The sequence below is a fragment of the Sander vitreus genome, chromosome 1, assembly GCF_031162955.1.
Source record: "Sander vitreus isolate 19-12246 chromosome 1, sanVit1, whole genome shotgun sequence".
NCBI classification, from domain to species: Eukaryota; Metazoa; Chordata; class Actinopteri; order Perciformes; family Percidae; genus Sander; species Sander vitreus.
The window spans coordinates 5,738,195-5,751,960 of NC_135855.1; the positions used below are offsets into that span (position 1 = coordinate 5,738,195).

General features: G+C 38.7%; 1 pseudogene across 1 annotated transcript; it reads right to left on the reverse strand.

The window, feature by feature from the left end:
• Positions 1-10,854: 10,854 nt before the first annotated feature.
• LOC144519935 (pleckstrin homology domain-containing family F member 2-like) lies at positions 10,855-12,824 on the reverse strand (annotated as a pseudogene). The gene is made up of 2 exons (XR_013502158.1): positions 12,441-12,824; positions 10,855-12,152 (listed from the first exon to the last, which is right to left on the reverse strand). The product of XR_013502158.1 is annotated as a pleckstrin homology domain-containing family F member 2-like (transcript).
• Between the last annotated feature and the right edge of the window lie 942 nt (positions 12,825-13,766).

The following is a 13,766-nucleotide window of genomic DNA, read 5'->3' on the forward strand; positions in this document are numbered from 1 at the left end:
TTTGACATCCAGAATCTCCCATAGATGTTCAGTTGATTGACCGGGAAGGCCATAGTATATACGATTCACATCATTTTCATACGTGTTAAACATTTCAGTAAACCCTCATATCTTGTGGTTGTGGGCACTGGGATGCAGATTTTTTTTTCTCCATTTTAGATTTGATGATATAGCCCCTTCTTACATTTCAGACTTTTTAATTCCTTATCAACCAACAAGAGTCCTCAGGTCCTCGGATACTCTGAAGTAGCCCACAAAACAAGCAGAGAAACTGCTTCCAGCTACGCTCCAAGACTCCCTAGCTTCCTTAGATATGCAAGCTCTGTTGACACTTTTGAAAATCAACTGAAGAACTATACAGGCTGTCATTGAGTTCATGTTGTTCGTTGCTATCTTTTTAAACTGCTATTTTTGCTACTTTTATTTCTCTGCCTTTTTATTTTATTGCCTTTTTTATTTGTATTCATATTAACGTATTCATCTTATGTATGTTGTCTTTTCTCTATTGTGTTTTGTTAAAATGTCATACTGTAAAACACTTTGCACTGCATGTTATATATTAAAAGGTGCTACACAAACAAGTTAATATTATTAAGTCATTTATTGCCATTATTATGCATTCCTTTTTCCCTTTGTTTTGTCCCCTGTCTGGATATTGCTTTGTATGCTTCCTAACTGCTAATTGGCTTTGCTAACAGTACCAAACAAAGTCCATACAGGTCCAGATGTGTACACTGCAGTGTATGTCCACGGTGGCTGCAATAATACATGCCAGCATTACTGATAATAAGTACTACAGGGGCATTTGTTGATGTGTATTATTACAGCTACAGTAAGGACTAAGCTTAGTGAGGATCCATCTGTCGTGTATTAATGATTAGTCAGTACTGGATTGATAATTGTAGTCCTGTTGTTGTGAGGCTTTCTCATCATTATAAGTGGTACTGAGTGTTAATCTGGGGTCATGATTGATCAGGCTAATGTGTGTTAACATTAACATATTGCAAACAACATGCACTTATCTGTGTCTCGAGGTGTGCTGTGCTGAGCTGGCAGTGTGTGGGTGTGTGGTGGTTACAGGTGTGGTCATCACAACAGATTTTTGAGTATTTTCCCTGAGCTGGAAGTGAAAATAGTCCCTAGACTGCGTAAACATTGCACAACCTTTGACACAATTCTTATATTACATGTGCACCACTTTGAAAAAAAACAACTATTGTATTGTATAACAGGCTTTTATCATAAGCGGGAAAAGCCGTGACACTGAGCCATGGCTTTGACAGTAACGTCAAACCTGTTTGACTTACCTGCCTCTGGCAAGGTGGCTGCACGGAACAAGGAGATGTTGAAGTGTTTCACCCTTGAGTGACAAAGTAATAATGCAGACAGTAATAAGTAATCTCAAATAAGATTCATTTGTTCTCTTGTGAAGGCGTGTAAACATACTATTAGGCACTATTTTTTTTTTAGAATATCCCATTGTGAAGCACTAACAACAGTAGACATCATAATCATGTCTACTGTCATGATCATGTCATAAGACAAATATGTTTAATTAAATAAAAATAAAAAACATGTGGCCCACGGACAAACCTGAAGTTGGGTTATAGCACAGACGGGTCAGATATAAAGGGGCTTAAAAGGGTAACTTTGTCTTTTTTTCCAACCTGGACCCTATTTTTACCATGTTTTTTTTTGTGTCTAAGTGACTGATGGGAACAATTGGTCCAGTATTAGTCAAGTCAAGCCATGATGGTTTTATTGTCATTTCAAACATATACACTGTATATAGTGAAACGAAACAACGTTTCGCCATGGATGAAGTGGTGTTACACATTTAAAATACATGAAAACGACATTATATAAAAACGACATTATATACAAATGACATTCGAGACAGGCTACATTTAGTGCACACACATTATAGACTTTACATAAAGTGCAATTACTACTTAAAGTACAGCATTTAAGACAGACAAGGGACAGGACAGACAACAGACAACAAAAGACAAAAGTATAAGTAGACTTGTAACAGAGCACTGATTGAGGTAGGATATATAGAGTTTTAGCAGCATAAAAAAAAGGTGCAGGGGTGCATTTCAGTTCTTGTTGATGTCAGAGAGGGATATTGTTTAATATTCAATCTAAAGAATGTGTGATGTGCACCAATAACACGTGTTAAAAAACGTACTTGGCAATAAAACCCTTTCTGATTCTGATTCTGATTCTGATTGGATTGGGTATTGGAGAAAAATGTGCTCTGGTTTAATGGCATTTCTTTAAACCAATCAGAATTGTCATGGGCGGCACTAAACTCCGCACAGAGCCGCTGCAAAATAGTTGTGCGAGAGAAAACTCAAGATTGGACAGATAGTCTAGCTAGCCGTCTCAATTTGAGGAGCAGTCAACAATAGTCCTCATTAATCCACCGAATTTACAATTCCAACACAAACACAGCGGAAGGAAACGGAAAACACATGCATCCGGCGGAATTTCCTGCGGCACCGGAGCAATCCCGGAAGTGGAACGTCAAGGATATAGACTAGGTTGAAATAAACCCCTAATTCACCAATTTACAGGTACAAATATGCTAGCTCTATACATGCTGAAAGTACTGTTTATTTAAATGGAGTCTAGTGAGTTTGGCGATGGTGATTTCGGAGCTGTTTCTGGTTAATGATCTTACTCTTTAACAAAAAGGTCTATGTCTGTAGGGATCATTTCCATAATTTAGTCACTTAGAATAATAATAATACATAATAATCTGAGCCTGTAAGTGGCAAAAACAGCAGTAAAAAACTTTTAGTGGATGAAAATTAACAATGCACATTTGCTCTGTAGAGTTACATTGCAGCCCGGTTAGCGGCTACCGGTTACAGCGTTCTTGCTTAATACTAAACCAATTTCTTTTTTTTTAAGATTATTTTTTGGGCTTTTCCGCCTTTAACTGATAGGACAGCTTAGATGAAAAAGGGGAGAGACATGCAGGAAATTGTCATTGTCTGGACCTCTGCCTCGAGGCATAAACCTTGCCAGTATATGTGCGCCTGCGCTACCCACTGAACCAACCCGGCCACGTACTAAACCAATTTCAAATATTTTTATTCACAGTAGTCATTTAGACACCAATGCATGGAAAGAGAGGTCCAGGTTGAAAAACACAGAAATGACCCTTTAAAATACTTTGGAAACCATGTTTCCCTACAACAGTACATATAGTAGTTTGTATCTGCCGGTTTGTTGTTGTTTCCCGAACAGAGTTTGAGAACGGCAACACACGGAGAGCGGAAGACGATGTACTTTACGTTGATCCAGACTAATGCATCAATAATAGCTCTCCAATGCTCCAATGCTATGAAAGAGGGCATTTTTCATAATGAGTATACTTAACTTTTGATGGCTGATAGTATTTCTGTAGATCAGTAAAGTTTTGGATGCAAGGCTTTTACTTTTAACAGAGCAACTTATATCTGAATACTGTCCCACCACTGAAAAAGCATTCAAAACGTGAACATAAGAGTGTTTATAAGAAACTGCAGAGTGAAAGGCCAGCATCACTTGATGTTAACTACTAAGGTTTCAGATAAACAAGAAGGAAGTGAATAGTGTGTTAATCACTGCAATAGTTCCTCTTTATTTTAAAAGGTTTTCTAAGAAAATGAAGCCAGATATCAACCTTGCAATACACCAAAACTTCCCTCCCACCTATGTTTTGATTCTTGCTTCTAGTTGGGGTTATTAAAGTGAGAAAAGGGCTGCAAGGGCTTTTATGCAGAAGTATAAATCAAGCTTCAAGAAAACCTGATATAATAATATGATTTCATGCTGCAGTGGCCGTGGGTTCTATATTTAATGATGTATTACTTTTTCAAACATGTTAAAAGTTTTGAATTAAACTCCAGGACATGCCTCTTGGTTATATTACTGTTATGTGACCCAGATAATGTAGTACACAGCACACAACACACATAGCCTATGAAGTAAACCACACCTCTTTATATAAACATAAACAGACTAGGAGTACAAAAAAATAGACATCATATTGGCAAAACTATGTGGCAAAATAGTCATCACTGCTACTGTGTGCCTACTTATGTTTTTTTTCTTGTCATTTGTTGGTGTTTGGTGTTTTAAGCCCCCAACATCATCTTCCAGGCAGCACTGCCTGGAAGGCACTAGGATTAGGCAATGGTTAGGGTTAGGTGCCTTGAAGACGACGGTCGCAGCGCTGCCTTGAAGTCAACGTTGGGGGCTTAAAACACCATCGAGCTCATTTGTTTTGCTATGAACGTGTATAGGGACAAGTGCCAACAACTAACAAAATGCCTAGCTTTAGCTCAGCGGTCCGACCAATAATCAATTTTATTATTACAATTTGGCATATCCAAACTAAATAAAAAATGACCATCATACAGCCATACCCCTTAGGACCTTAGCTAATGTTAGCAATTAATTGCGGTTAAACAAATTAACCACAATTACGTAAAAAATATAGATATTTGATATACATTCATTGAATATATTCAAACCAAAACCTGTTTTATTAGAATATTAAATACTGTGGGCATAAAGTGATCCACTGTGGGCTCAATGGTGCATGCAGTGGTTACACTGTGGGCACCCAGTCTGGTTTGTTATTTATTACCAATATTGATTTTGATGCATTTTTATTTTTTGAGCAGATTTTGTGTCAGAAAAAAAACTCTTAAAGGAACAAAAAAAAAATTATATTTGAGAATTCAACACTTTAAAGCTATAGTGTGCGACTTTTGTTTTATTGAACGTCTGTTACATTCAAGACCTGCACTCAGCAGAAAGACTAAAATCTGACTGCATTTCTGTTGCACGAAAATTACACAATAATGACCTCTTCTGAAGAGTTCATCATGATTTGACAGGATAAACAGTACTAGAAACTGTGCAGAGAAAGGGTGGGGTGTGGGTGATGCGCGGTAACTGAAGGCTTGCATCATGTGAATTCAACGACAGTGTTGTCATCATTATTTAGAATTCCACTACAAAAACTATGCACATGCATAGCTTTAAAAAAAACTCCTTGTAAGTGACAACAATTCCCCTTCCTTAAACTGCTATAACAATATGATATATTAATATTATAGTCCACTTTTACTGAGTTAGAATGTTAACTAACATTGGTCCTGATTATAACTACCAAATATTCATTCATTTTCAGAATATTAACTCTTTAAATACCCGTTTGGTTTGTGATTTTTAATTTTCTTTCCACAGTCTGGGGATATGTCAATGACTAGCAACAACATTGATTTTGATGCATCAAACACTGCAGTGCTCCATAATGCAGCAGCAATAAGCCGAGTGGAAACCAGGAACATAGCATTTACTTGCCTCATAGGGCAAACACGAGAAAATGTCTCAATCTGGTGGAAAATAGTAAAAACTACAATTCTGAAGCCAGTGCTCTACATTAAAAGTCTGATATAATAGAATACTGCACGGAACAAGGAGATGTTGAAGTGTTTCACCCTTGAGTGACAAAGTAATAATGCAGACAGTAATAAGTAATCTCAAATAAGATTCATTTGTTCTCTTGTGAAGGCGTGTAAACATACTATTAGGCACTATTTTTTTTTTTTAGAATATCCCATTGTGAAGCACTAACAACAGTAGACATGGCTTAATCATGTCATAAGACAAATATGTTTAATTAAATAAAAATAAAAAACATGTGGCCCACGGACAAACCTGAAGTTGGGTTATAGCACAGACGGGTCAGATATAAAGGGGCTTAAAAGGGTAACTTTGTCTTTTTTTCCAACCTGGACCCTATTTTTACCATGTTTTTTTTTGTGTCTAAGTGACTGATGGGAACAATTGGTCCAGTATTAGTCAAGTCAAGTCATGATGGTTTTATTGTCATTTCAAACATATACACTGTATATAGTGAAACGAAACAACGTTTCGCCATGGATGAAGTGGTGTTACACATTTAAAATACATGAAAACGACATTATATAAAAACGACATTATATACAAATGACATTCGAGACAGGCTACATTTAGTGCACACACATTATAGACTTTACATAAAGTGCAATTACTACTTAAAGTACAGCATTTAAGACAGACAAGGGACAGGACAGACAACAGACAACAAAAGACAAAAGTATAAGTAGACTTGTAACAGAGCACTGATTGAGGTAGGATATATAGAGTTTTAGCAGCATAAAAAAAAGGTGCAGGGGTGCATTTCAGTTCCGTGTGAAAAAAAATTTGAATCATGTTTTGGTGTTCAACAGTATGACTGCTTGAGGGAAGAAGCTCTTCCCCCTTCTGGAGGTGCGGGCGGTTATACTGCGGTACCTTCTACCTGATGGCAGTAAGGAAAAGAGTGCATGGGACGGGTGTGTTATGTCCTTAACAATGCTAATGGCTTTGCGCAGACAGTGGTTGTTATAGATGTCAGAGAGGGATATTGTTTAATATTCAATCTAAAGAATGTGTGATGTGCACCAATAACACGTGTTAAAAAACGTACTTGGCAATAAAACCCTTTCTGATTCTGATTCTGATTCTGATTGGATTGGGTATTGGAGAAAAATGTGCTCTGGTTTAATGGCATTTCTTTAAACCAATCAGAATTGTCATGGGCGGCACTAAACTCCGCACAGAGCCGCTGCAAAATAGTTGTGCGAGAGAAAACTCAAGATTGGACAGATAGTCTAGCTAGCCGTCTCAATTTGAGGAGCAGTCAACAATAGTCCTCATTAATCCACCGAATTTACAATTCCAACACAAACACAGCGGAAGGAAACGGAAAACACATGCATCCGGCGGAATTTCCTGCGGCACCGGAGCAATCCCGGAAGTGGAACGTCAAGGATATAGACTAGGTTGAAATAAACCCCTAATTCACCAATTTACAGGTACAAATATGCTAGCTCTATACATGCTGAAAGTACTGTTTATTTAAATGGAGTCTAGTGAGTTTGGCGATGGTGATTTCGGAGCTGTTTCTGGTTAATGATCTTACTCTTTAACAAAAAGGTCTATGTCTGTAGGGATCATTTCCATAATTTAGTCACTTAGAATAATAATAATACATAATAATCTGAGCCTGTAAGTGGCAAAAACAGCAGTAAAAAACTTTTAGTGGATGAAAATTAACAATGCACATTTGCTCTGTAGAGTTACATTGCAGCCCGGTTAGCGGCTACCGGTTACAGCGTTCTTGCTTAATACTAAACCAATTTCTTTTTTTTTAAGATTATTTTTTGGGCTTTTCCGCCTTTAACTGATAGGACAGCTTAGATGAAAAAGGGGAGAGACATGCAGGAAATTGTCATTGTCTGGACCTCTGCCTCGAGGCATAAACCTTGACAGTATATGTGCGCCTGCGCTACCCACTGAACCAACCCGGCCACGTACTAAACCAATTTCAAATATTTTTATTCACAGTAGTCATTTAGACACCAATGCATGGAAAGAGAGGTCCAGGTTGAAAAAACACAGAAATGACCCTTTAAAATACCTTTGGAAACCATGTTTCCCTACAACAGTACATATAGTAGTTTGTATCTGCCGGTTTGTTGTTGTTTCCCGAACAGAGTTTGAGAACGGCAACACACGGAAAGCGGAAGACGATGTACTTTACGTTGATCCAGACTAATGCATCAATAATAGCTCTCAATGCTCCAATGCTATGAAAGAGGGCATTTTTCATAATGAGTATACTTAACTTTTGATGGCTGATAGTATTTCTGTAGATCAGTAAAGTTTTGGATGCAAGGCTTTTACTTTTAACAGAGCAACTTATATCTGAATACTGTCCCACCACTGAAAAAGCATTCAAAACGTGAACATAAGAGTGTTTATAAGAAACTGCAGAGTGAAAGGCCAGCATCACTTGATGTTAACTACTAAGGTTTCAGATAAACAAGAAGGAAGTGAATAGTGTGTTAATCACTGCAATAGTTCCTCTTTATTTTAAAAGGTTTTCTAAGAAAATGAAGCCAGATATCAACCTTGCAATACACCAAAACTTCCCTCCCACCTATGTTTTGATTCTTGCTTCTAGTTGGGGTTATTAAAGTGAGAAAAGGGCTGCAAGGGCTTTTATGCAGAAGTATAAATCAAGCTTCAAGAAAACCTGATATAATAATATGATTTCATGCTGCAGTGGCCGTGGGTTCTATATTTAATGATGTATTACTTTTTCAAACATGTTAAAAGTTTTGAATTAAACTCCAGGACATGCCTCTTGGTTATATTACTGTTATGTGACCCAGATAATGTAGTACACAGCACACAACACACATAGCCTATGAAGTAAACCACACCTCTTTATATAAACATAAACAGACTAGGAGTACAAAAAAATAGACATCATATTGGCAAAACTATGTGGCAAAATAGTCATCACTGCTACTGTGTGCCTACTTATGTTTTTTTTCTTGTCATTTGTTGGTGTTTGGTGTTTTAAGCCCCCAACATCATCTTCCAGGCAGCACTGCCTGGAAGGCACTAGGATTAGGCAATGGTTAGGGTTAGGTGCCTTGAAGACGACGGTCGCAGCGCTGCCTTGAAGTCAACGTTGGGGGCTTAAAACACCATCGAGCTCATTTGTTTTGCTATGAACGTGTATAGGGACAAGTGCCAACAACTAACAAAATGCCTAGCTTTAGCTCAGCGGTCCGACCAATAATCAATTTTATTATTACAATTTGGCATATCCAAACTAAATAAAAAATGACCATCATACAGCCATACCCCTTAGGACCTTAGCTAATGTTAGCAATTAATTGCGGTTAAACAAATTAACCACAATTACGTAAAAAATATAGATATTTGATATACATTCATTGAATATATTCAAACCAAAACCTGTTTTATTAGAATATTAAATACTGTGGGCATAAAGTGATCCACTGTGGGCTCAATGGTGCATGCAGTGGTTACACTGTGGGCACCCAGTCTGGTTTGTTATTTATTACCAATATTGATTTTGATGCATTTTTATTTTTTGAGCAGATTTTGTGTCAGAAAAAAAACTCTTAAAGGAACAAAAAAAAAATCATATTTGAGAATTCAACACTTTAAAGCTATAGTGTGCGACTTTTGTTTTATTGACCGTCTGTTACATTCAAGACCTGCACTCAGCAGAAAGACTAAAATCTGACTGCATTTCTGTTGCACGAAAATTACACAATAATGACCTCTTCTGAAGAGTTCATCATGATTTGACAGGATAAACAGTACTAGAAACTGTGCAGAGAAGGGGTGGGGTGTGGGTGATGCGCGGTAACTGAAGGCTTGCATCATGTGAATTCAACGACAGTGTTGTCATCATTATTTAGAATTCCACTACAAAAACTATGCACATGCATAGCTTTAAAAATCCCTTGTGACAACAATTCCCCTTCCTTAAACTGCTATAACAATATGATATATTAATATTATAGTCCACTTTTACTGAGTTAGAATGTTAACTAACATTGGTCCTGATTATAACTACCAAATATTCATTCATTTTCAGAATATTAACTCTTTAAATACCCGTTTGGTTTTTGTGGCGATCTTTCATTTTCTTTCCACAGTCTGAGGATATGTCGATGACTAGCAACAACATTGCTCCATAATGCAGCAGCAATAAGCCGAGTGGAAACCAGGAACATAGCATTTACTTGCCTCATAGGGCAAACACGAGAAAATGTCTCAATCTGGTGGAAAATAGTAAAAACTACAATTCTGAAGCCAGTGCTCTACATTAAAAGTCTGATATAATAGAATACGACTTTATCCTGCAATGACGATGGGATCAAAAAATGTGATTTGAATGGGTTTCTACGAGGACAAATTGTCCTTAAAGACTTATAATAGGAGCTAAGGTTGCACTTCCAAAATTCGATAAAAAACCCCATTTATTTATGCCATCTGCAGTAACACAGCCAAAGTTATCGAAAAAATAAAAAGCCAAAGATGTGCCTAGTGATGCACAAGGGTTTAAAATGTGAATGACTTGTTGACAGTGGAGTCACAGACAGCTTAAATAACTGTCCTCAATAATGAGAGCACGCTACAGCATGTGCACGTAGCACGGGCACACACAGATTTTTGGCTTCACGCAATGTACCAGATACAAACACTAAAAGGCTGGATTCTGCGGTGTTATTAATCTAATCCAAGTGAAACCTCTGCCTGCTGCAGGCCTGTCAGGTGTCTGCAATTCTGCACTGCCAAAGCACAGACTCCTTTAGCTCAGCGGTGTCAATACGAGTTCTCTAGCAAGGCACTCTGGGGAGCAGGACTGTGGGAGACTGCTGCTGCTGTTTTATACACATCAACAGTTTAATCAGAGCAAACATTGGGCACACATTGGGTATACTGTGGGCACACTGTGGGCTCATTGGGTATACCGTGGGCACACTGTGGGCTCATTGGGTATACCCATAGACTGTATAATATTAATGGACAGAGCATGTGTGACGTCACCCATTGGTTTGTGGAGATCTGCTGTGAGTCGTCGAGTTTGCCGTTACGGGCGCAGCCATCGTTAACTGAAAAGTGAACGCCTCGAAACAGCTGATTTACATATGCGAAAGTCAACATTGTTCAAATCCAACAGTTCTACTAGAACTAAAAAGGAAAAGCTAACATTACTAGCTATTAAGCATTACTGGCTTTTCCTTTCTAGTTTGCTAGCAAACTAGCATTAGCATGAGTAAGCTACATGATGATTAAATGTTCCATGTGCTGAACAGCGCAGTGGCATTATTTCATCAAGAGAGAGAGAGAGAGAGAGAGAGCACTGGTAACTGCCTTTCCAACATGTTCCAACACCGGCTGATAACACTCCAATCATCACAGGCAAATATGTATTTTCCAAGTGCTTTATTTTTCATAATTTCAAAGACAAATGTGAGGCTCATGTTAAGTCCAAATACTCTCATGTACACAAACACTGACATATCCTCCTGACACCTGGAAGAAAAAGGTTCATAAAAAAATGAAATTTTGTGATGTAAGAAACTAATACACATAATGTTTCTCAAAAATGTTATTTTTAAAATATACAATATACTGACCACATTATCAGAGCAAATCAAGGACGACTTCACAGCAACAGTGTTCCCACAAACAGGACAATGTGAACAGACAAATTATTCACATCAATAAATACAGAAAAAAACATATTACACTTTTTTTGTTTTTACTCAAAAAAGTTATTTATTTATTCTTCATAACATGACCCTTGTAGTGGATGTCAGGTCAATCTTTTCCACAGAATGCACAGCACAGTACATTCACACAATATAAATTCAGACTGAGGCCTAGCTCTAGTGTTCTACTCCAAATCCTCTGACCACATTATCAGAGCAAATCACAATTATATTTAAAAATATAAAAATAAATTATTCACATCAATAAATACAGTGTGTACAAAATAGTCTAACTTAATACATTATTGTCTCGTTATGTTCATGACCGACTGCACAAAGCTGCTTCAGTGTTGTGTCCATGTTATAGAAAGTCCAACACCAGGTGCGTTCCGAGTGGCTGCAGCACTCTTGGTGTGCTTCATGTTTGGGGCCTCAAATGGTGTGGTTTGAGGTAGACATATGGGGACCAGGAGTCCATCAGCGTCTCCATCCACCTGCTGGGGTCATGGTCCTCCATCTGCTCCTCTGCCTCCTCTTCCTCACTGGATCCCTCCACTTCATCTTCATCTGAGCCGATCTTCCCTGTGCTGTTTCCCCTCTGACGAGACATCTCTTGGGTTTTTGCGTCAAGACTCAAGTGACACGTGGTGCAGACCCTCAACCACTTAGTCGGGTGAATGTGTTGGATTACCGCTCGCTTCTTGGAGCACGCACCGCAGACCACGAAACCGCAATTCCGGCAGTGGTGTCGCCGCTGGGCCATGGTGAACTTGTCGGAGCAGCGCATGCAGACCGCAGAGGCATGGTCGGGGATCCAGGTAGCGGCGAAGGTGGAGCCGGGCCTGCAGCCACCGCTCTGCAGCAGTCTGGACCGCCAGTCCTCGATGTGTTCCATCCAGGCTCGCTTCTCCTCGTATGAGACGGCTGCCACGTAGAAGGACTTGCATGGTGTGCGGATCAACCACTGGTTCCTCATTGTCACGCTGTCCTCCAAGTCCTCCAGCTGGATGTCCTCTGAAATTATTAAAGAATAGTTTAAGACAAGGTAACAAAGGGACATTATCAGATGGTCACTAAGCATGTGAGCCAGCAGTTACAGCCATCCCTTGTCTCAAAATATCATCTAAACATTGTCACTGCCTTTCTTCACCTTTTTACTCTGTGAGTCTGAGGTACACTTTTTAACTGTCAAAGCATTTCAAAACCCTAAAAACGATGGAGCAATCAAGCCTAATCTTCCTCCTCTGGGGAGTTTTTGTCTAGTTGGATCAAGTGTTGAGGAGAAGCAGATGAGTTGCTCACCTAGAGGAATGATCTTCTGATTTTTTGTTCCAACGGCCGTTCAGAATGATGCTGCCGTACACCAGCACATCGTTGAAGAGGAAGAAGACTTTAGGCTGCGGGCCCCCGGCGGCTCAGCTTCATCAGCCGACCCTCTCCGATCAGAACCCGACCCGGCTTGGACAAGGGCTTCCCCTTGGGCCCAAATGAGTTCTCCACAGCGTGGATCCGGTCCCGGTTATCCTGAGTAAACATGAGCTGGTTCGCCATGGTGTCTTAGTTTCTAGTTAACAAGTCAACAAGAGTCCTGTTGTCAGTGTCTTTTCTCTGATAGTTTGTCTTGTCTTTCTGAGGAGACAAGCTGCTGTGTTGAAGTACTTAAAGCATTTGCTCTTTGTGGCGCAATGGGAGTTTCCAAAGTAAGTTCAGCTTTGAGACCAACCCATTTTTCATGAGGTGACGGGGAGGGAGCTACATTTGAAGTGTGACACAGAAAAACTTATCAGAAGGAAATGCCAGCATTTACAGAATGGAAACATTTTGAGAACTGAAATTATTTTCCTGCTTCCTGGAAATCTTCCCTTTTCACTTTATATCTTTCAGATTTTATCTGCTGATTTTACACAGAAGCCATGTCAATTGATTTGTCTATAATCATTTTTCCTCCTCCATCTCCAGCTATCAATTGAATTCAAAATAAAAGTAGCATTCTACACCTTTTAAACATCTATATGATATATATATATATATATATATATATATATACATATATACATTATCCAGTCAAAAGTTTGGGGTCGCTTAGAAATGTCCATTCCACTCCATTCCAGACAGAATACTAGCTGAGATCAGTTGCATTGTTTTTTTTAACCAGGGCAGCAGTTTTCAGATTACATTATGTGCTTAATGTTCTAAAATGATATCAGATTCGTAAACATGTGCCTTTGGAACATTGGATGAATGGTTGCTGATAATGGGCAATGTAGATATTGCATTAAAGATCAGCCACTTCCTTCTTCAACAGTCGAGAACCATTTTGCAATTATGTAAGCACATAATGTAATCTGAAAACTGCTGCCCTGGTTATAAAAAACAATGCAACTGATCTCAGCTGGTATTCTGTCTGGAATGGAGTGGTATGGAAAGTGACCCCAAACTTTTGACCGGTAGTGTATATATATATCTATATGAGAATCTGGAAAAACAAAGCAGCAATCTACTACATCAACAGAGAGTGAAATATGTTCTCTGTGACAGTAACTACAGAGTAAAACTGAGCTGATTGTAGCTCACGTCTCACAATCAGTTTCAGTGTTATCAGACTGCTGCAGTAAAAAAAACAAGATG